General features: G+C 37.1%; 1 protein-coding gene across 1 annotated transcript in view; it reads left to right on the top strand.

Moving 5' to 3' along the window:
* The window catches only part of MAN1A1 (mannosidase alpha class 1A member 1), a 111672-nt gene that overhangs the window by 49236 nt on the left and 38543 nt on the right, over positions 1–23893 (top strand). The gene's annotated exons all lie outside the window — the stretch shown is intronic.

Raw genomic sequence — 23893 nt, 5'->3', positions numbered from 1 at the left:
GTTGCAAAAGGAGATGTGCTACTCCAGAAGGGTAAAGATTCTTGCCAGTTAAGCTACTCTGTGAAAAGTACTATTATTTTTACCTGTTCTTATATGTAGTATCAGTGTGTCCTAAGAAATGAGAATAACATCTGCTACAAGTGACTCATTTGTCTTGCATTGTCTCCTAAGGAGTTTCTGGTTTGGTCAGTTTTGCTTTGAACACGGCCAGGCGTTTGCTGCAGGAGGTGCTTGCTTTCCTGGAGCAGCTCTGGCCTCCAATATCTGACTCCAGACGAATGTCAGCAAATCCTGCGTCAGTCTCGGGATTGCTAGGCCTGCTAACAGTGATAAAGTGAGGAAGAGGTTTCCTTTGCGCTGTCTGAGGAAGAATATTGAAAGGTATGCCTGTGGATTATATTTATATATATAGGGACACATCAACTTTCCTACTACTGCAGACAAAAAAAAAAAAAAAGAAAAAGAAAAAACAGCATTACCCATCACAAGAACATGAAACTCTGCCTGTGAGGGAGAATCAAGAGAAATTTCATGTGTGTGGCATGGTGTTGGTGTCGTGTTTGTGTGATCCCCCTCCTTGACAGTCAGCATCTTCCACTATTGCGTTTGATCTGTATTTGAGCCTTTTTTTCCAGAAAGGGACATAAGTTGGCATGCTTGCATGGGTGGCTGTATTTGTTTCAGGATTGTCAATAAACTGGTCTGAACCAGATCTACAGAAATCCCTGGTGCGTCAGTTTAGACAGGCTTATTTTTCCACCTGCCCTAAAAGAAAGAAAGGATATGGGAGGTGAGAGACGAGAAGTGTGCGCGTGCACGTGCTGGGAGTAGGAAGGAGTCAGTTCCTCATGACTTTCTCATCTTTAAAGGGGCTGGCGAACTGCCACCCCGTGATGTTCCCTGTGCTTCTACAGGTTACTTGCGTGCACGTTAATGACTTCTTCTCAACAGATTAGTGCAATGGCTGGGGTTTTTTGGCTGGTTGTTTCTAAGCTGTTACAAAAGCTTCTGAATACAAAACTCTAGCATGCATGCGTGATTACAGCACAACAGTATGTTATGCTATATAATTTATTTAAACATTATTAAGGTATTTAGGCCAAAAAAAATGTCTTATATGTAGCTCTTATCTAAATCCTTGCTTGTCTACCAAATATATCAACAGTTTTTGCAAACAATTCAAATTCTTTGGTAGGTCTTTATGGGTTCGTTCCTAGCTTCTCACAACAAATGCTGTGGTACACTGCAAATGTAGGCCACAAACAATATCGGGTGGCAACCAAAAGGGATTCTTTCCATATCTTTCATCAAAATGGAAGAGGATCTCTACCAACATAACTGTATGCTTTCCTTTGCTATAATAGCAAGTGTTACATTAAATGCCCTGGTTTTGGTTATTCATTCCGAATCTTTGCGCATCTGTGTAGATTTGACCTTCAGTAGATGACTCTTCCATAATACTGTGTGTAAACAAATATGCTGTCATCCAGGCTTAGGGAATGCTAAGCCACTGAAGCCTGCATRTATTTCAGATCTAATACGCCTCATTTCTGTTTAGTATTTTATTTGATTTTATTTTGATTTATGCTTCAAATTGGAGAACACTCACAATAGATTGTGGGTGTCAGTGTTTATTTTTAAATGACTATTTTTGGATTAGCAGATGAGCTGGATATTTGTTTCACTATGCAAATGTTCTTCAGAAAATAGTTTGTTTTCTCTGCTTCTCCTGTATTATCATAGCCAGTCTTGTTCTCTCCTTGACTGCTGTAAACATATATATGTGCTTGTCTGTGTGCATGTGTTTTAACATAATAAAGGCATACACCTGAAGTCTTGTACTCTTTCTCTTTTCCATAGTTTGTCTTCATCCTGCTTCTTTCCTGATGACTTAATGGCCACACAGCACTTACTTCCTATTTGTGGAACCTTAATTATCAAATATATTAAAAAGTTTACTCTACTATTCTTTAGCTCAAGTTATTAGCCAATTTGTTGGGTGTTTTTGCTTCTGTCTGGAATTTCTTTTTGTCTCTGAAGTACTTTTAAAGTAATTAGATTGGTGGTTTTCTTTCTAAATGGTTCATTGCATTTTTGTATATCTGATGTTCCTGATATTACTCTGCATGTTCAGCCCATCTTCAGCATCTGYTTTTCACTTCTGCTTATACTGCTAAATTTGAAGTTCCTTTTAGGGATTACTCACTTATTTTGGTAAGCAATATTGTATATCACTTGTTGTCTATTCTGTCTGAAACAGTGGTACAAACAGAGGTTGCAGTGGGAGAATGTATACAAATTGGTGGCTTGCCAGATATGTTTGAGTCTTCCATTTGGGATAAGAAGGACTTGCTGGCAAGGCTGCTGTTTTTTTTTTTTTTTTTCTTTCCCACACCCACATCCTTTCTTTAGACATTTGTCCTCTCTCTGAATCTTCAGTGCTTCTAAACAGGCAACTGCAATAGCCTCTTAAAATACCATTAGTTCATCATCTTTTTTTTTCCCCCCCTCAGTTTTCTGTGACAGACTCTCTTCTTCATGCTAAACTTTTTATTTTCCTTTCTCTTTTAAAACTTCAAGTAAATTATGACTGGGCAATCAGATTGCTTAGGTATTTCTGTAATATGCCTTTCTCAGATTTATAAAAATAAATAAGTCTGAAATTACATCTCTCTCAGTGACTTAAAGTAATAGTAAAAAATACTCAAGTTGAGTCATGATCATAGTGCCAAGTAACCTTTCTGTGCATCTGTTTATTTTCACTTGTGTGAGCGTTACAAAGGAGATTGTATGGAAGTTCTGCTTATGTGATGAAACCAAGCTGTGGCTTCATACTGAGAAGAATCTAGATTGTTACTTTATTGGATCAGTCAAGAATCCACTTCTGTCTCTGAGGATAAGATCCTGAACAATATTTCTTCTCTTTTGGCTGGAAATTGTATCTTAATATAATTTCCTTTTTTTCTTTTGAAAGCAGACTTGTATCTTTTTTTTAGTCCTATTAGTTCCAGTAAAACAACCTTACTATTTTCTAATAAACAATCCAGAAGCATTCTTCTCTGAAAGAACGTAGATGCCACAAAATTTTTGTTCTGCATAAATTGACCAGCTGAATCAGCATTTTAAGGCTATTTACTATCCTTTTTCTGCTAGCATGTAGCAATACTGTCAGCCATTAAATTCACTGACATTTTATGTAGAATCAACCTATTATATAAAATTTAAGTGCATGTGAAATTTTGAAAAATAGTTATGCTTTACTCTTGTGAAAAAAAGTTTTCAACTGTGCTAAATAACACTTTTATTTCTGAAAACAGAACAAATAGGAAGTGTTTTTGGAGGGCAGATACCTCCAGCCTGTTTGCAAGTGTTGTTATAGCTAGGGGAATACTATGCTTGTTCTGCTGGCTCAGAGACAAAAGTAACTCATTTAAGCTTTTAGGGGTATATGGTCCTTGGGAAGTCCTGCCTAGAAGGGAAGGATATGCGGTGTGGATGCAATAGTTCTGAGCAGGGAAGCTTAGCAGAAATCAAAAACTGAGGAAGAATTTGAAATAAATTTGATTAATTTATATTAATAAAATCAAACCTCAGGAACTGATAAATTTACTCAACATAAACATGTTTGCTGTGTCTGAAGTCGGTCTAGAATTCTTTGTGCTTTCCACTTTAGTATTAATTAAACATAAACAGCGGATCTAAGTTGAACTCATTATTGTAAGTGAGATAGCAGAGGAATTGCTGAATCGTTTGAACAAACTAGTTTGACATTTGTAGGTAATTGAGGATAAAAGTAACAAAACTGCAGTATTTATGCTATTGGGATCTTGTCAGCAAGCTTTTAAAACAAGCTCCTCTTTTGATTTCTTTTTTTTCCCCTAACTACCACATTCTGTACAGGGTATTTTAGTTATGCCACAGGCCTAGCCAGGCCTCAGAGCGTTCCATATTTGGACAAAAGTTCCTGGAAGCTGCTTATGGCTCTGGAAGCCACCAGAGAGACTCTAAACAAGAAATACAGCCACAGCTTCAGAAATGCTCTTTTCTCCTCTCCCGTTGTAACAAGGAGAAATACCCGCCTTAGTCTTCCATATCAGGCCATGTTTCTAAACCAGTGCGTGCTGTGTTTGGGGGTTTGTTTGCTTTTCCGACAGAGGAATTTAACTTTTAGCACCAGATAATGTTCCCGTTCTCCCATGACAGGCCCACAGAACAGCAGGGCTCTCCTGCGCCAGGCTGATTTCCTTGCAGAGCCTGGTTGTTTGCTGGGGTGGATTTATGCTAAAATGCCACAGTTTCAGTCGGGGAGACTAAGGCACGGGTTTTACGTTCTGTATTGATGCTCACACTCTAGCATTTCAATGTAGTGATAATATTTTAAAGTGTAGTAATTTAGAGGAACTGGAACTTACCTGTCAGAGCCTTATGTTTAGCAGGAAATGTGACTCATTTATTAAAAAAAAAAAGTAGGAAATATTGATCTTCAGACAACAGAACTTGTTTCAAAATATTTTAGACATTTCAAAGTAATCCCCCATTTCAAAACATGTTTAAGGTCTTGTGTGTAGCTCACTTTAGTAATAGAAGTTGTCCTTCAAAACCTTTTTAGTGTCCTTCCTCATTAGAAAAAACTTTTTAGTGTTCTTAAGGTAAGATACTGGTTTTAGTGTATAACAGAATGGTTCATTTTGTGTTCTGGGACTTCTTCCAAGATTTCATAATCAATGTGTTTAAAAGTATATTCCATATAGTTTGTAAAAGAAGGTTGGTACATTAAGAAAGTTTGAAAATATAAGCAAGAAAGGATCCAAGCAAATCCAGTAAACCATTTTTGTCAACTTAATTCCACTTACATTATCAGAAATGCCAGAACTGTGAATGTGACATGATTTTGCAAAATTTTGCTAAGCATCAAGTTTTCTGTATGACGTTAGTTAGAAATAGTTCATAACAGTACTTGTGGTAGTGATTCATGCCTTTACTTGTCCTAGTGACTCAGCTAGCTTATCACAAAAACTTGCAGAGATATGATCAGAGTGATTAATGTGAACTTTCTGGTTTTCTCTATTAAACTATAGTGTCAAAAGTATATATAAAAGAAAAGACTACAGAGCTGGATAAAGATTATTCCGCAAATTTGGTTATCTTTAGCAAAAAATAAATCTGTGTGCTAAAGGGGTTGTGATGAGGAAAGATTCTCACTATCTGCCCAATTTGACATTGTAGGTCTATGCAGAAATTGTGCATCATTTTGGAGGAGATAGCTGATACTATCTTAGAAAAAAAAGTCGTAGTCTAGTTTGCACACTTAACACAGGCTTTGTGTGCATGGTTTTAACAAACACTCCACTGATGGCATAAATTAAAGCAGTAATAGTAACAAAAAGGACTTGGATGTTGAGTTTAACACTGAGTTTTCCACTGTAGCAAAACAGCCCAGTTAAAACCAGACTTTTTCCTTCAGGCATTTGGATCACAGTGTGGATTTGTATTAGCTCTGGACTCAAAGAAATGAGAAGAAGATGAACTTTAGCTATCTAAAAATTATTACTTGGTGTTAAAACATCTGTTCTGAGATGGAATTAATTGCCTTCTAGAGATCTTGATCTTTCTCCATTGGCTAATGAAGAGCTTAGACAAATAATTGAAAAAAATGACTTTTTTGAGTTGGGAAGATGAATTCCATACCGATTTATAAGTAACCAGTGATAAAGATCATCGTTTCAGCAAAGGGAACATCTTTTGATCACTACCGTTTCAAATGCTGGTTAACCCACTGATTCATTGCATGATTCATAAACAGCTTTAAATTTCTTGGGTTGGTACTGAATGCAAAATTAAACTTAAGAAGTAGTTTTGAGTTTGGGGTATTTTGATTTCATCATGTTATAGGCCATCTTATTGGCTGTTTCATTGTTTTAGATATTATGTTATCTTCATAGTAAGTAAATTGCTTACCCTGTCTTTGCCTTATTTGAAATGAGTAGCCAGTTTTATAGTACATGACTGGTGGTTTTTGTTCAACAAGACTCAAATGAACTATACTAAAATTAGGTTTCTTTGAAAAGAAAAAAGTAGCATTCCTCTGCTCCTTTAAGGTATCATACACAATTCTTCCATGATCACACCTAAAAATAAATAAATTGGTCTGAGAGTATTATTAAAATTTAGATTTTTCTGAGTCTACATATCAACGCACATCAGTACATTTTTCTGGATGGGTTCTTCTGACCTGCAATGACGTCTGATTTGCCATTGGGCAATGCAAAAATCTCAAGTTATAAAATATAAGAAAAATTCCATGAGCTATATAGCTGTGTAAAAAATATATATATATTTATATATTTATATATTTTATATATTTATATTATTTATTATTATATTATTATTTTATTATATTATATATTTATATATTTTATATATTTATATATAAATATATATATATTTATTTATATATTTATATATTAAAAATATATATTTGATGTGTACATACATACATACACATATATATATATATATCAATGATAACCCATAAGGTTAAGCTGTGTTATTCAACCAGCAGCTTCAATTCAATATTGTAACACCGAGTTTGTGTGGGAGGCTGCSCTCTGGCAATAACATGGGAAGGATTTGTGACCTATTGCTGTTACTGCAAAGAATCTTTCTTAGTTCAAGTGCTTTTTCATAGCCAAAGGAGAGAGTTTCTTGTCCAAAATTCTAAGTTTAAACACTAACTCTTTCCCCACAGTTTATCAATGCACTATAAAATGAGTACAAATCCTTGCAAGTTAAGAATTATCATACTACTTATCTGTGTAAAACTCTATGTAAATATTAGTCAATAATATGATTTCTCAGCATGTGAATGTATGATCACAATCACTTAGAGATCTCTGTGGTGATAATACTAGGTAATTTGTTTTTATAAAGCAAAACAAATCTTGTGAGAGTCCCGCAGAAGCCAGCTTGTTACAGGAGTGTACATTAGTCTTCGCTTCATGGTATTTGGCCACCTCCAAAGTAGACATTCTTTTCAAGGTATCAATACCTTCCTTGGATATCATGAATTTCTATCTTGATGGCTTGCTAAGAATGGGAAATGGCTTTTTTTGTGTGTTATTTGTAAAGAAGACTTGAAAATTTTCTGGGCTGGGAAAAGAAGGGAGGGACTTGAGTCAGGAACAACAAGCAGGATGTACTATTTTGTATTTTGTCTTAGAAGGTATCAGGAATATCAAGTCTGTTCACCCTGGTCATTAATGGTGTGTACCAATGAGTGTATCATGTATCAACCAGGTGCTTTGAATTTTCTACCAGCTGTGGCTGAAATGCAGTGACATGGAAGGTAACCTGCAGAGCATGGGGAAGTCGCATCAGGCCCTCAGTTTGCTCCCTGCTGTTTAAAACTGTTCCTGCTCCCCAAAGTAATCTGCCTGCAAGATTTTGAAATTGCATTTATTGAAAACAGGATTTTATAAACTAGTTTACAGCTGTCTGGTGTTACTTGTGTTTTTGCTTTAGCTGGATTATTGCTGCCATCACTTTGATATAGTCAAGATAATTGGGAATTGCTTGTATTAGGTACTTTCATGCTGCCTGGGAGAAACAAAGGGGCCCTTCAATCTCTAAGGCAGTACTGAGTTGCCAGATATATTTGAGAGTTGGAGTTAAATATTAAGATGCACAGGATGAGGTTCAGTTCAAGATTAGACATATTTATATGTTTTACTGGCATTTGCTCCCATTATAGTCATTAGGGAGCTTGACAGTACAAAGTAGCTTAGAAAGCAGTCGTCATGTCCTGGAGTAAATACGCAGTGCCTGGCCAGCTGACTTGCCCTTGGCTGACCACATTGACTGTGGTGGGAAATTAGATGCCTAAATGTAGGCACATTCATCTTCCGATTGGTTAGAGATCATTTCCCTTTCAATTGCTTGTATCATGAATATCCTAATTTTAATCTGTGTCTAGTAAATTATAATCTTATGATAGGCAAGATGTGACAGTCGGAAAAGCCTTTCTTTGGAAGGAAGGGAATCAATTCACATAGCCTTCATGTTTTGTTAAATAAATCAAAAAGTGAGCACATGCACTACTCCTTCATCTCCACCACAATTCAAGTCACCTGAGGGAAACACTCCACCTAAAAATAATAGTTGTGTTAGAATTGTTGTACCTAAGAATTTTCTAAATGAGATTGAGAAGAAATTTATAAGTTATGTATGTTCACTTTCATGATTTTGCCTGCAAAATCCATCACTCCTTTCTCATTACTTTCTCATTAGGGAGCTATGTAAACAGCAATGAAAAGGGAAAGGGGACATTTATAAAGTATGGTTTGCTTTTGTTGTTTAGAATTACTTCAATACTTCTCTCTGGATAAATTTTCAAATTGAGCAGGTCATTCGTAAAAATACTATTTTCAGAAGGAACAGGATTTTTTTTTTTAATTATTTTATTTTTCTGCTCTGGTTTAAGTATCCTTATGATGTGGTAGATAATAAGGATCAAGATCTACCAAACCTTGTTCTTGGGCAGTCTGAATTATCTCTTGGCGATGACATAAATAAGAGGATGATATCTTTCGGTGTTACAAGACTAGAGGAACAAGGTTTTTCCCCGGCATCAAAAATAAGGGTACTTTTTAGATTCTAAAATAAGCACTGGTTTAAATAGGTGACTAATATTTGTAGTTACTATATATTCAAATTGTCCTAAAATAGTGAGTGTGAAGAATTGGTAACTACATTTTTTGGTAAATCGTTAGTGAGAACAGATGCTGCTATGCCCTTCTAAGAAGTCTACATTTTCCTCACTAAAAAGACTTTACTCCATACAAAACTTCTCTAAGTATTTTTAATATATATTTAGATATAGATAGATATCTATATATGTGTGTGTGTGTGTGCACGCACACACATGTATATGTGTGTGTGTATATGTGTGTATATATATATAATATATATTTGATAAATCTTTACTCATGATTGTATGCTTTCTTGTTAGTGATCATATGATAGGATCTCTCCCTAACCTCTTGCAGACCATAAGCTCCCAGTTGAATAGCTGAAACCCTATAATTGAAGCACTACAGATGCTGCATATATCAGAAATAACTATTTCACTTGTCTGAATTTTAAACTTTTTACAGTATTTCATAATCCTATTAATACTCTTAAACCTGAATTTTTCCCTATTTTTCCTGAGTAGTCACTCAACTGCAGAGTACTAAGAACATTCATGCAGATCAATGTTCAGTTTTAGAATCTATTTCTTTTTTCTTTTTTTTTTCTCAGAAGTTAAAGATTATTATTTGTTAATTGTCCAGCACTGGTTTAGCACTTGAGGTTTTTCGTGACATTTCCTTTCTTTTGGGGAATCTTAAAATGCTTGAAAGATTACTGGCTTCCTTGCTTCCATAATTGCTGATTATTTTTTGGATTTCCTCAGGTTTGTCATCAGCTTCACACATCCAGTTGAATACAGAACACATCCTTGTTGTTAAATAATAATCTCAGCATTAAATATAGACAGCTGAAGTGCTGTACCTCTTACTTTCAGGTGTCCCAGAGATGGTCAGTGTAATGGTGCAGCTTTTGTTTTCACACAGCTATTTTGTTCCTCTTAGTGCAAGGTATCTGCAGCACCGAGACCTAGTTTGAGTCCCTAATCCAAGTTGCAAGTGGTTCTTTGTAGTATTTGGTATTTATTGCAAGCTTCTAAGATTGTCTGATGCCTTTTAGTTGTGGCCTCTGTAAATCAGTAACTAATGCAATCCATCTTTAGTCCTGTCTAATTTATGTATTTTCTAACCCTGCTACTCCACTTCCATGCTTGCTGCCCTTTTCTAATCTGTTTTTACTTTGGAGGAGAAACACACCAGTGGTGATTTTCAGCTCTGATGGAAGTTTGTTCTACTGAACTGTGATTTCCCCCACACAACACACCTGCATATTTCATAAGAGGAGTCTGAAATCCCAGATGCACCACGTTTTCCAGACCTAGAGATTGCTTCTCTGATTCCTTTTTCAGAGGTCCGTCTGTAGAACGTGGTTATGCAGGACTTTCATGGTTTGTGCAAATTAGTATTTGGGAACTGCAGGGTATTGTCCCATATATGCCTTCTCAGGCTTTTGGGCTGACTGCTTTTCAGCTTCCTCCTTCCTTCCTTCTTCCCCTTTTGCTATTGGGTGATTATAGTCTCATCAGGTTTTTTTCCTTTCTAAGAGAGACAAACCTCGGTCTTTCAAACATTCATTGCATTTTTTTTCCCAGACCCTCTTACCATTGATGTTTTTGTTCTTGAGGTTGTCTAGTTGATCTGCTTCTCAGATCAACCCCAAAACTGAACCCCAAAACTGAACATATAATCCAGCTGATGCCATAAGGTCAAACTGCTTTATTGAAGATCAACCAATCTTGCTTTTACTACTTTATTATCATGTAATTTGCTGTCTCTGATAGTCAAGCTATTCTTGGGCATAAATCCAGTACACATTACACACACACACACACGTATGTATATGTATGTATATATGTGTGTGTATATATATGTATGTGTGTATATATATGTATATGTATGTATATAAAAAATTTAGAAGCACAAGGCAGATTGGACTTTGGACTGCTTTAGGAAATTTGGGGAAAGGATTAAAAAAAGAAAAGGGTTGTGCTTGGTTTTGCTGCTGAAGGCTATGTATTTAAAAAATCTCTTTTCCTGTCTCCTGTTTCTCTCAAACATAGAACTGTGTTTTTTGCCATACCTTGGAAAACCTAAGAAACAGAGAACACGCCCTCAGCCTTCATTAGTCATTGAATATCCAGTCTTCCCTTTCTGACATCTAAGTTGACCACATGAAGAGTTCTGTATGATTCAGAGTAAAATGGAGTGCTGCTCTTTGGAAACTGTCACACTGCAATTCTAGGGGTCCTCCACTCAGTCTTGTCTTTCACAAAGCAGGGGAAAAAAAGGACAGACAAAGAAATAGTTTTAAAGCTGAAATGAGGCTGGAGAAATAAAACATCTTTCAGGCATAAATGCAAAATGAAAAAAAGTCTCATTCATTTTACTCAGTTCTCTTTCCTCACAAGAGAATACTTGAATAATCCTTTCCATGTTATAAACCACCTTTTGATACTAACACAGATATGGACAAAGAAAAATTCATGCTGTTTGAACACTGCAATAATTAGCTTTGCAGTATTTATAACTGGACACTCTCGATCAAAATAGTTCACAATAATTAGCTTTGCAGTATTTATATCTGGACACTCTCGATCAAAACTCTGTTTAACTGTACAGTAGTCTATATCTCTATAAAGTTGTTTTCCCCTTAATAGTTCTTATAGATCCTGCAGTTTGTGCTATATGAAGCCAGACAGGTATGGAACACTTTTAATGGTTTCTAATGACAAAGTCAACTGGTGAAGAAACGCTTTGTTAACTTTGACTATTGTTTAATCATTTAAAAAAAATCACGGCAGAGAAGTTTTTCAAATAATGTAACTACATGTCAAACCTCTTTTATACTTGAAATTATGTGAAATACTTTCTATCTCTGAATTTTGTCATTAGAAGAGTCTTTAAAATCCATTTTCAAGTCTGTGTTGTCTTTCTACTAACTATATTAAGTCAAATTATAATTTATTTGTCTTATCACAGAATCACAGAATGGTTGAGGTTGGAAGGGACCTCTGGAGATCATCTAGATCATCAACCTCCAATTTGGAGGTTGGACTTATTTTGACACTTTATTAGAATGTCAAAAGATACAGGTTTTAGACAGGGTATTATACCAAGAACTATGCAGACGATGCTTTTCACATGTGGAAACAGCTACAGCACTGCTCTGCAACGTGAATTAACAATGATTGATTGCAATCTGTTTTTATTAGCTCAAGGAAGAAAAACAATATAGTGATATTAAGAAAATTAATTACCAGATTAGAAAGTTGTAATTAATGTGCAGCTGGGCATGAGTGCAGTTAGTGCAATTCAGTGATCTGGCAGTCCTGACAAACTATCATCATCTGTTTTAAGGTAGACAACTGTTTTTTAATCTATGCTCAAATTTTTATTGCCTTTCCCGTTTCAGAACAATTTTCACAGTATAGATGGTAGGTTTGCCCTTTTATTATAATAATGTGAACTGAAGTTCAGCTGTATTTAGAACCCTCTTCTGTTCTTTTTCAGTGTCTTACTGAAGTTTCTTATGAAGCAGCTGTAAGAAACAGTGATTACTGGTAATTGACCTGCATATATTGAATAATCTTAAAATGCTACTGCGAATTTAATGTACCTTGTAAATTGAGAGGCTTCCAATTAAATAGAGTTCTTAGGATAATCACTTTCAAAACTAATCAAGTAATATAATGATGTTCCTAAAACTCTTATTGACTTAATTGTGACAAATTAATAAACCTAACCAATGCAATTACTGTAGCAGTTATATGAGTTGGCGTTTTTCATAACCTGTCCATGCACGTTTTTCAGAAACACAAAGAGGAAATAGAAATTACCTAGGTGTATTGAATTAGCATGGCAAGGTGACTTGAATGGGGAAGTGTTGKTACCCTTCTTGCCACCTTTATGAGGTGTGAAGGTTATTGTGAATCACCCCACACTCTGTCTCTTACAGTTTTCCTGTCTTGTCTATTAAGAAACCAAATGCTACTGGACAAAACTTAGAACTGGGATCCTAGCAGTGGAATTGATAAAAAAAAAATATTCTTAAGCAGCCTGTTTTTGTTACTATCCAATTCTATCTCCTAAAATACACTGGGGAACAAAATATTGTAATCTTGTCAATAAGGTTTATCTTTGTTATTATTTGTAACAATAGAAGGGAACACAAAGCATGTATGTAAATTAGAATCTGAAAACTGTGCAGAACTATTCAATAACCTTAGAGTGGCAGTGAACAGATAATTTTAAAAAATGCTTTATTAAAATAAGACTTATGTTCTTTCTTGTATTATTTTAGGGCTTTTTTTGTTTAAGTGTTCATTAGGAAGACATTAGAGAAATTGTTCTGGGTGACCAAAGCCCAGGAGATTTTTTTTTTTTTTTTTATCCTGTAGGCTAGTACTTTATTTATTGCTATACTGCATACATTGCTATATGTTCCCTCTTGTATTTTGTATTCAGCACAGTGAATATTTCCTTATGGTCATTTTGTGACATAATTTCAACAGGAGGAAAAAAGAATAGCCTTGCCAAGAATAGCTCCTTGTCCAGTACTTAAGATTTTCTCCTGGAATTTAGCAGATGTTTGAACTCCTTTAGCGGGAAGAGAATTGAACTGAGGTTTCTCGCTGCTTGGACATGTGCTTTAGCTCCCTAGATATTACTGCTTCTTTTAAAAGAAAGCATTAGCTGTAGAGTTGAAGGCAGTTTGATCTGATTGATAGATGGACGGTGGATATGTTTTAAGCATATGTATGTTATGATTTAAGGCTTGTGAAAAATGAAGCTCAAAGAATCAGTGTGGCTGTCTGTATTAGCGGGTTAGTTCAGATCAGGAGTAAGCTTCTGAAGTTGTTCTCCCAGTCATCCCCACTTGCTATGCTGTAGTTTGTATCACAAGCGGCCCTGGAGCAATTGAACTGAATTCTTCATCGGTGAAACAAAACTGGAAGTTGCATCTCAGGAGTGCACCTGATGTGCTCCAACCTTTAACGGGCATTCAGTGATGAAACCAGACTAGAATGGGTCTGAAGTGAACTCTTCAAACCATGGGTGTTGGGTCCTGAGCCCCAACTGTTTTGCTCTACACAGTTGCTCTAATGGGTCCACTCTGCTCGCTGAGGTGGACGTAGGCAGTGAGTGCCGGCTTCCTGAGGCGCAGTTCTGGGTGCATGCAGAAGGAGAATCCAGATGTCTACAACATTGATGGTAAAACAGAATTTGCCTAAAAGAGATATTAGTTCAGCACCTTTAGTGTACATGTTTCCAGGACATATTGGGATCATAAACCTGGACTTAGATACCTAAAGCAAAGCAAAACCTTCTACATCCTTTGTTTGATCTAGCTCAAGTTGAGCAGGTAGCCAGCCAAATCCAGGATTTTAGAAAGACGCAAAAATATTTGATTATTCCTTAATGATGATAAAATGTATATGGGTATTTGCAGAGGGGAGGGTTGTTTTTCAGGGATTTACAGAGGCTCTAGTCAAAAAAAAAGCCTTGGAGTTTTAAAAAGGACATACTAAGAAATTTGGTTGTTTTAGTGGTAGAAATACTAAAAATAATGCAGCTCTTGTGTTGGTTTTGATTTATAAATAACTCCCAGGAAAAACACACACATGCATGCAGACACACACATGCACACACACGTACACATGCACACACGCACATGCAGAGTCCTGAAAAGCAAAGAGCAGAACTTGAAAATTGGCAGATGTTTGTTGGTTGATGTTAATGACCTTAATGCTGCATGATGGTGTTCACCATCTTAGAGCTTCTACTAATTTGTGTTTCACAGCCAGCATCATGTCAGTGTTTTTAGGATCTCAAAATATTCCATCGTGTTATCCAAATCAAAAATCTTTCATTGACGAAGTTGACATATTTTAAAATGAAAAATGGCAGCAATGCAGTTTATTACATCTAGTCATTGGAGTTTTATAAAGAACCTACTAGGAAACGCAGCTGTTTTTGTGGTAGAAATACTGAAAATAAGGCAGCTCTTGTGTTGGTTTTGGTTTATAAATAACTCCCAGAAACACACACACACCCTCAAAAGCAAAGAGCGGAACTATTCATTTCGAAACAAAACAAATGAAGAAAGAACATAGCAAATTTGGGTATTTTTTCTTCCCATTTAGACACATGTTTGTGGACAATTTCTGTTTTCCATATTTTTGTATTCTTCAAGCCATTTTATCACTATCTTTGCATTGTTTTATTTTCTTACTAGCTGGGTGTTTTCTTTGCACTCATCATGGTAGCACTAAATTTTTGTGAGCATTCGTAGTAGTGCAGTTTGCACATGGCAAAATGAGAACAGTCACATGAATTGCAGCTAATTTGGAGAAAAAGACATTTTTATGCATGCTTCAAAGTCAATCTGTGGTAGATTAGGCACTCCAGTACTTTAAATCAGTTCCATTATACTGTAACTTCTCAGTTAGGTCAGCTTTATTTTCCTTGCGTGCTTTCATGTATTACCAGATCTTATGATTATAACAGAGCACACGTTCCAAAATTAGTCCACAGATATGGAGGATAAAATATAACCCTAAGCGATTTGAGGTGCTGTAATTCATTCAGCTGTGCTGACAAAATAGATGGTTGCAGAGCTGGGTAGCGAAGTCCAACAGATTCTCCAAAAGCAAATTCARCCATATATAAATGCCTCAGGGCTTTTTGTAGCTATGTGTGGTCATTTCTCATGGTGTTAAAAAGTATGGAATGTTAACCACAAAGTTTGAATCTTTCTGCTCTGTTTTGCTAGGTTGGCCTATATTTTCTTTTCTGTTTTTTAAGGTTTTTCTTTTTAATCACCTGATTGCTGGTGAGTTGCATTTATGCCTGTACAGATAACTTTGAAAGTTTATCCTCTGCCATATCTTTGGTTTTCTGCTATGATGGCCAGTATGATATTCATATTGAGAAAGAAACTGTAAAAGAAGTTGCTGAATTCTTTTATCGGGAGGAATAGAGATTATCAAAGAATCTTCATCTGATGAGATTGTTCTCGATTTTCTGTTATACTTTTTGCATTCATTGGTGCAGGAAATGCTATGTCTACTCATACTGACAGTATGGCATAATCATATTGATGTTATGGGTGGGCAAGACAGTTTCAAGTCAGTATGCCTCTTGCTACAGGAGGCTGCCTGTGTTAAGATGAATATTAGGTTCTGGATAGGCTGAATCTCCTTTTTTTCCCTAATATTGCCATACAATGTAGAATGGCTGTAGTAAGAGCTAATGCCTGGCTGGTCAGCCCTGAGAATGAGTGACCCAATGAGCAATACTTCCATTATTATATTCTGGTCTGATTGACCTTTAGCTCATTGAAAGCTGACTTGCGTAAGTGCTGAAAGGAGTGGGAACTCATGTCTTTTGGTTTTGGAAAACCAGGAGTCTTTCCTTTTCCTCCTTAGTCTGGAGGGTTTATGTAGGCTCTGTTCCGTATGTTGGTTTAGGTGGATGTACCAAAACGTGGYGTCTCCGATGTTCTCACTGTAGTCTGGCATTAAAAAATGAGCCACTTCATGTTTACTGCTTTTTGATCAGGGGACTTTGCTCGCTGTAGTAGACTGTTACCTAACTGAGTAGACCTGGCTTAGACAATATGGTATAACTGAATGTAATTTTTAAAGACTTACTGGAATAATCAGTTGCTCTATAATGAGCAGTCCGCTGCCCACCAACAAGCTGTAATAAAATCCCAGCAGTAACTGCCGTAGACACACAGATGTCACTGTAGAAATCTGAATAGCAGAGGGAAAAGACAAAATGAGACTTATACAACTGTGGGACAGTTTGAGAGCTACTGAGAAGGAAATGAAGAGAGGCCAGCGAGCCAGCTAAGCGGTTTGTTCCAGAAATTTGCCTTCATTGGTTTAAACTTCATGTTAAAATTACATTTTTATTGCTACAACACTGACATATCTTTATGAGGAAGTTAATAGGAGGGAACAATCTTTCAGCAAATTAAATGAAAGGCTACTATTTCCAGCTGACATCTGTGAAACTGCTGCTACATTCCTTGCAGCAGTGCTTAGAGGAATAAATGAGCAAGTATTCATTATAACTGAGCTTTARTGGTGACCATATACTATATATCTTGTAATGGTGCTCATGTTGTGCGGTTTCTGCGTAGTATAAAAAAATAGAGTATTAGTCTGTCAAAGGCCCATTAATGTAAATGTCTTGATTCAACATTTAGCCTTGGTGAGACTTGTGTGTTTTAAATATATCCCAGCAAATAGCAATAGGTGCAGCAAATCTGACGGGCTTTCTGGTTGACCTTTCAAGTTGTCCATTTCATGTCGTTCTGCTTACTTTATAGATAGCAAAATCTGCTGGAGCAAAGAAGATTTTAGGTGTTTCATTTGAATTTTAATTATTTTCAAATTAATATCTTCTAAGGGGTATTAGAATGTGCAGTCTTTCAGCAGTGTTGTCAAATCACGTCAAGATATTCTACAGAGGCCATAAACAAACTATTTTCTCTATCTTCTATTCAGAACTTTGTAAAAAGAATTTTGCATAACTATATTTTAATCATCATTGTTTTAAAAGCTAGTAGCTGTTGTAGCTATCTTTGAAGACTTAAAGCTGCCATTTTAGTATTCAGCCTGTTATACAATTGAGGTTTACTAGTGTCCAAGGTTTACCAATGAGTAGTAGAAGTTCACAAGCTTGGTTCTCAGTGAACTAAACTTGTGTTTAGTTCTGAGCTAAAGAGCAGTTCATTTTGTACATAATAGACCGGTTCTGTTGAATCACATACCACAGATGCTTTGATAATGCACACCTTAAAAATAAGACGAGGGATGTTTATGGGTTTTACTTGCTTCCTCCTCCCCCTATAATGCATAGAGAAACTCTAAAATTCCTTTTACTACTACTTTTAAAAAGCTTAATTCATCAGGAATGTAAAATTTAGCTTTCTCTTGCTTTATTGGATGATTTCTGAGTCGTATCCTAAATGAAATAATCGTAGAAAAAAAGGCAGAAGTCATATATTTAGTCCATCTGTTCTGACAGTGATGCAACTACACCTGAGATTTTCCAGATGGATATTTGTCAAACCATTTCTTCAAGATCTACAAGAAAATTGTTCCATGAATACGTTACATGTTCAGTTGTTGCAAATTCTGATACTAGGTAACTTCATGAATTCTCCAAACCTCTTTTTTTAAATATTTTTTGAGTTAGCAGAATACTTGTCTTCTCAGAGCAACTGATGATTCAGCCCTTTGGCACAGGCTCAGAATCACATCCATTTACTTCTGTCCTTCAAGAGCAACAGAAAGAGAGAATGAACATTGGACAAAACCATGGCATCACCATTACTTATATTTTGTGTTGTTCTAGAACAGATCAGTACTTAATCCTTTGATATGGGAGCTTTTATATTTCAGAATCTCTTGAGTCTTTCTGAAGCAAACAATCAGGTTTTTTTTTTTCTTATCCTTTTTCAATCCTTTTTACTTGTATAGCTTCTTTTGTGTGAGCCAGATTGGTTTCTCATTAATCAGTCATGTAGTGCTTTGGATTTCCATATTGACTAAACATGCCTTACACACTTCAGAGGATCAGAAGCAGACATTTTGCTGTCTGCAGAGATAGCAGCTGTTGCAGAGATCGTGCTTTGTGATTGTCTGCTACAGTGGGGGAAGAGAGGCCTTGTGTATGCCAGCCTAGCCCTCACCCGCACAGCAAAGATGATTCAGAATCGAGATAGCGCCCTTGAGATTTCCTGGCCTTTGAGGCTGCCCTTTTCAATCTGCTTACCCAAAAGATGAGGCTGCGAAAGCAGAGCCATCTTCTTTCTGACTTGGGCCAGGTGCTGCTCTCATATTCCAAAATTTGTAATTTTGTAAAAGTCAAGAAATGAATAGTTTTGATAGACTAGATACACCTATTTTAAGTTACTGGTAACAAACTTAAAAATAGTTGGTTTTGATGGCTTATGAACTCAAAGTCTCTCTGGTTCACAAAAGACAATTGTGCACTGTCGTCTTCACAGAACCACAGAACCACAGAATGGTTCAGACTGGAATGGCCCTTAAGAGATCATCTAGTCCACCGCCCTGCTCAAGCAGGGAGTTATGTCAAGGAGACTTCATGACTTCTCTGGGCAACCTATTCCAGTGCTCAGTCACTCTCACAGTATTTCCTTATGTTCAGACAGAACTTCCTGTGTGTTTCAGTTCATGCCYGTTGCCTCTTGTCCTATCACTGGGCACCACTGAAAAGTCTGGTCCCATCCTCTTTACATCCTCCCTTCAGGGTAGGGCCACAAGACTTCAGGGTAACAGTCTGCAGGCTCCGGTCCCTTAATTGTCTTTGCGGCCATTTGCTGGACTCACTCCAGTAGCTCCATGTCTCTCTCGTACTGGGGAGCCCACAACTGGACACAGTACTCCAGATGTGGCCTCACCAGGGCTGAGTAGAGGGGGAGGATCACCTCCCTCGACCTGCTGGCAACACTCTTCCTGATGCACCCCAGGATACCATTGGCCTTCTTGGCCACAAGGGCACATTGCTGCCTCATGCTTAACTTGGTGTCCACCAGCACTCCCAGGTCCTTCTCCGCAGAGCTGCTTTCCAGCAGGTCARCCCCCAACCTGTACTGGTGCCTGGGGTTATTCCTCCCCMSGTGCAGGACCCTGCACTTGCCTTTGTTGAACTTCATGAGGTTCCTCTCCGCCCACYTCTCCAGCCTCTCCAGGTCTCTCTGAATGGCAGCACAGCCCTCTGGTGCATCAGCCACTCCTCCCAGTTTTGTATCKTYRGCAAACTTGCTGAGGGTGCACTMTGTCCCTTCATCCAGGTCACTGATGAATAAGTTAAACAGGGCTGGACCCAGTATTGACCCCTGGGGGACACCACTAGCTACAGGCCTCCAGCTAGACTTTGTGCCACTGAGCACAACCCTCTGAGCTCTGCTGTTCAGCCAGTTTTCAGTCCACCTCACTGTCTGCTCATGTAGCCCGTACTTCCTGAGCTTGCCTATGAAGATGTTATGGGAGACAGTGTTGAAAGCCTTGCTGAAGCCAAGGTAGACAACATCCTCTGCTCTCCCTTCATGTCCCAGCCAGTCGTTCCATCATAGAAGGCTATTAGGTTGGATAGGCATGATTTCCCCTGTGCAGGGGGAACCAGTGTGCAATACCTATTCAAAATATACTCTGTTCCGGAAAAGGTCTTCATTCTAGTTTGGAAAACAAGTAATGCACATCTTGCAAGATGATCCTTTACTATTCATGCTGTACTATTCTATTTTACATCTGTAAATCAAAAAAGCAAAAAAAAAAAAAGCTTWAAGTACAGATTTTTGTGCTTAAGCCGTTGACTGGAGTGACAGATTACAAACAAAGTTTAAAAACTTTCATTGAATGTTTTTCTCAAACTAGGAGAGAAACCTGTTTTTCTTAAATTCTTTATAAAACTATGGCATCACTGATCTCATCAAGAATTAAAAGAAAAAGGCAACGTGCTTCCCTTATATGTACACTGTTACATATTCAGAAACTTTTTCAATATGGTTAATGAAACAGTGTGTGCTGATGCAGGAAAAGAAAATACACATACTGTCTTCAGCAGGATTCAAGAAATGTGTTTTCTGAGCCTTTGATCAATTATTTTAAATAGTAATCCTTTCATGCTGATTTCACTTCATCTCTTATTATTTGTATTTTCATTGTATTGATTATAGCCTCATTACTTTTAAGAAAAGCTTATTCAATACTTAATGCCATCCTCTTTATCATCTAATAATCTAGTTTACAAAGTCTTGAAAGAAATATCTTAATCTTAAGTATGGTCATAAGTATTAATGCGTGGATCGAGATTATTGGTTTCAGAATTACTTTTACAAGAAATGTTTGTACTTACTATTTTTTCTGCCCGGCCAAGGGAACATAGGTCTTTCAACCTTTTTCAGCTCTACTGAATTATTTGGTAATTGAATGGAAAACTCCCTTCTTTAAGATGTTCACTACTTTAAAGTATCCTGGTATCCTAATTTAAAACATGGATTATTGCAAAAAGATGATGGAACAAAGTTCAATTTTCTTTAAAAATACATGTCCTACCTAATCTGACTTTAGTGATTTTTCGGGGTAATGTTTGTCCTTTTTTTTTTCTTTTTCTCATTATGGTATAATCAGGTTGTCCTGGACCACAATTTTTACTGCATCTCTGAGAATTAAGCTATCCTGTGCTGTGTCTAGCTATCTGTGAGAGTCACCATCACTGATTTCCTTTAAATAGCTCAGCTGTAAGATGGAGAGCAAGTGTGTAAAAGTATTGCTTGAAGCAGTTATAAATAGATCAAAGGTGAAGTTCAGGGGTTGGTAGAACCACAACTGAATAACTTAACGATTTACTTTTCTCAAAGCGTTTGTCAAAACAGATTATGCCTTTAGAAACCCTAGTCTGAAAAAGACTGCTTCAAATTTTCATATCTAGAAAAGCTGTCCCTTTTGATGAACCAGAATGCCATTTTCGCAGTGTTTCATTCAGCTGTTGCAGAATCTGTGAAGTCGATACTGGAGACAGCCTTCTTTTGACAGCAATGGTGTCTGTTATACGCATTTAGATTGACTTACATAGCTGTTAATGCATATGCATTGTTAATGCATTGTAATCTATGGCATTTATAAGTCGATGTTATATCATAAGAGTATCACAGCTGTGAGTCTTGTGACAAGCTGTCCAGTATCTAAAACTACTGTTGACACAACAGCTGTATTAAAACAAGAAATAATTGACTGTCAGTCAGAATGTCTGTGGCATAGAAGCCTTAATATGAATGGTAGCTTCAAAACTGCTTAAAACAGATCTCTGCAACTTATCAGCCAACTCTTTTTAACAACAGAGCTATGCAGTTAGTGCAATAATTTTGATTCCCAGTTCAAACATTCAGTCATGCCACATGCAATACCAAGAACAATAAATTTGAACGAATGCTTTGAAAGACTCCTCATCAAACTAGAAAGACCCAATACTTGGATTTTGTCCTGTCCAGAAGATCAGTAGTGACTTTCCTTGAAAGTGTGACTCCTGCTCTTCTGATAAAGAAGATATTGTTTTCACGATATTCCATTACACTATAATTTTTGATTTGATTAGGAGTGGTTTTAGCCTGAACTAGAAGTGATCACTGGTGCAGAATCTGCATCATAGAAACATGCCTTGGTACTTTTCACTTGTTTGTTTTTTAGTACTAAAAGGCATGTCAGAGAGGAAGAGAGCATATATAAGTGGTATTTTTTATGGACTCCCTCAAAACTTTTTTTATCAGCAAATATCTGTTTAGAATGTGTTTTTCATTGGCTTCCCAGAACAGGATTGTGAGTTTTTCTTTTTTCTTTTTTTTTGGCTGTCACTAAACCTACTTACACTGAATTATAAAAGTTGTTACTGTAGGGAATTTTATTCTAATACCACCTTCTTTTACACCATCTAATTTATTATCGCTTGGATGGCAGAGCTGTAGACTTCTATTCATGACTTTCCATTTCCTGTTATTTTCACTTTACTTCAGGGACTTGATTAAAAGTAGTCCATGCTGGTACTTACATCTCGAACCTTGCTCTGTTGTGTTGTATTCCCTCCTGCTTTTTTAGCCCTTGGAAATTGATTAATTAAACGTTTAGCGCATAAAGTAATAGGAAACATGAATTGTTTAGTTTATTCATTAGTGTATTGCAGCAGAAATATGTAGGGCTGTGCCTTGCTTAAATAGATAATTTTTATCAGAGATGATTACATTAATAAGTACAGTTTTAGTACATTTTTAGATGGTGCCACTGAAAAATACATTTATACACTTGCCACTTCTAATAATGACATTTTAAATTATGTACTGCTTGGCTACTAATTGTCCCTCCTTCTCACAGTCCTCCATGTGATGCATACACCTAAGCTTTCTGCTCTGTTAGTTTGCTTCACGGTGGCAGTTCCACAAGCTTTGATCCTCCTTTTGGGTACCATTAATGTTATAAGTGTCACAGGGCAGACAGCCACTCAGAAGTGATTGTAAAGCCCTGCCAGTAAAGTCCTAAAGAGATTCAGTTATATTTCCACAGAGAAATGCTACAGAAATTTGACACAAACAAAGCAGCTGAACAGCCTGAATGCAGTGGTAAGATTAAGATACTCCAGTTACTTTAAGCATTAAGCAACACAGTATTGCCAAATCCAGATGTTCAAAACTCATGGATCACAAAAGAAGTATCTGTTGGTGCCTGATGGTTTTCAGAGCCCTCGGAGAAGGTGTCCTGTTTTCATCCTTAGCAGCTGGCAGATTTGAATGTGTGTGGTAAAGCATGCTCTTCCCACAGACACTGTCGCTGGGCTCTGCTCCATGGCCAGGTGAGATTGTCTCCTCTTATCTTGTTTTTTGCTGGCCTTGTGGTCTCCCCCCATCTTTTGGTTCTTTCTGCTCCCTCTGCCTCTCCTATTTCCATTCCTTTCAGTGTCCACTCACTTGAGTATTTTCCCCGGGACCACCATGCTGACCTAAGGGTGAGCAAGTAGTTTTCACCATAGTGAGACTGGTGCTATTGTCATGACCATAAGTTTTGGGATGGTATTGAGCAGTGACGTTTTACTGGGCTAAGGGTGCTTAGTGGGTTTTCATGGACTATGACTTGGACGTTGAGCAGGGATAACTCTCTAGCCTCCTCTCTATGTGTTTAAATACACACACCCTTCCAACACCTTCACCACTGACTGGATCCTTCTGGGAGGTGGGGACTTGTCCTGGTGAAGACCATAGTCTAGGCTGTTATTGGAGATTTCATACTTTTTTCTCCATCCCTGTGAATATAGAGCCCCTTCCCCTCGTACAGGCATTTTCACGGCCAACTCTCCCTCTCATTGACTCCACAGGTGCACCATCTGTTTTCTGCTTTGTATTTTAGTATACCAAATACTAGGGATGTAACAACCTAAGCAGAGAAAAGAAAACTGCAGGTTGCCTTAAGCTTCTTTTCTTTCCCACAGCTAGAACTAATCCTGGTTTGGTTTTGTATTTTCTTTTCTTTTCCTCAAATTAATGTTTTACTGCACCTTCTGTTTCCTTCCTGCTTTTACATAAACATTTCTCTTCAATCTGTGTTGCTGTTCAGACCAGTTTCTAGAGAAACTGCCTGCAGGACTTGTCATCTTGACCAAGATCAGGCCACTTGAAATTTATTCCA

This window comes from Apteryx rowi, unplaced genomic scaffold (assembly GCF_003343035.1).
Source record: "Apteryx rowi isolate R43461 unplaced genomic scaffold, aptRow1 scaffold_688, whole genome shotgun sequence".
Taxonomy (NCBI): Eukaryota; Metazoa; Chordata; class Aves; order Apterygiformes; family Apterygidae; genus Apteryx; species Apteryx rowi.
This window is presented reverse-complemented; position numbering and strand designations above follow the sequence as displayed.